Raw genomic sequence first — 362 nt, 5'->3', positions numbered from 1 at the left:
AGGCGGAGCCCAGTGAGGAAGGACCTCGGGTTTCTTCTCTTGTTTCAGCTTTCAACCAAAGGTATGTTGTTGGTGGTACACATAGGGGCCCCGATCCTTACTTCATGGATTCCGGTGCTTCAGGAGCATTCCTAGATCCTAGTGTATAGCAGGGCTCCTCTGGGGGTACCGGGGAGGTATTTTGGGGGTACCGGGGAGGATGTTTTCAGCCCTTCACTTTTTCCCAGCTTGGCAGTGGGGCCCTTCCTTTGTCTACCCTTCTAGGGGTCGTTCCTCACACAATACCCCTGTGCTATCTGTCAGACTTGGGGGGTCACCGACCGATCTTGCTGCATGTTGTGTTCTCATTTCAGATTCTCATT

General features: G+C 52.8%; 1 protein-coding gene across 1 annotated transcript in view; it reads left to right on the top strand.

Moving 5' to 3' along the window:
* The window catches only part of FANCD2 (Fanconi anemia complementation group D2), an 11,426-nt gene that overhangs the window by 6,747 nt on the left and 4,317 nt on the right, over window positions 1-362 (top strand). The gene's annotated exons all lie outside the window — the stretch shown is intronic.

The sequence above is a fragment of the Nanorana parkeri genome, unplaced genomic scaffold, assembly GCF_000935625.1.
Source record: "Nanorana parkeri isolate BGI_ZX_2015 unplaced genomic scaffold, ASM93562v1 scaffold3789, whole genome shotgun sequence".
NCBI lineage: Eukaryota > Metazoa > Chordata > Amphibia > Anura > Dicroglossidae > Nanorana > Nanorana parkeri.
Note: the sequence above shows the minus strand (reverse complement) of the source record. Positions and strands in the feature narration are given on the sequence as shown.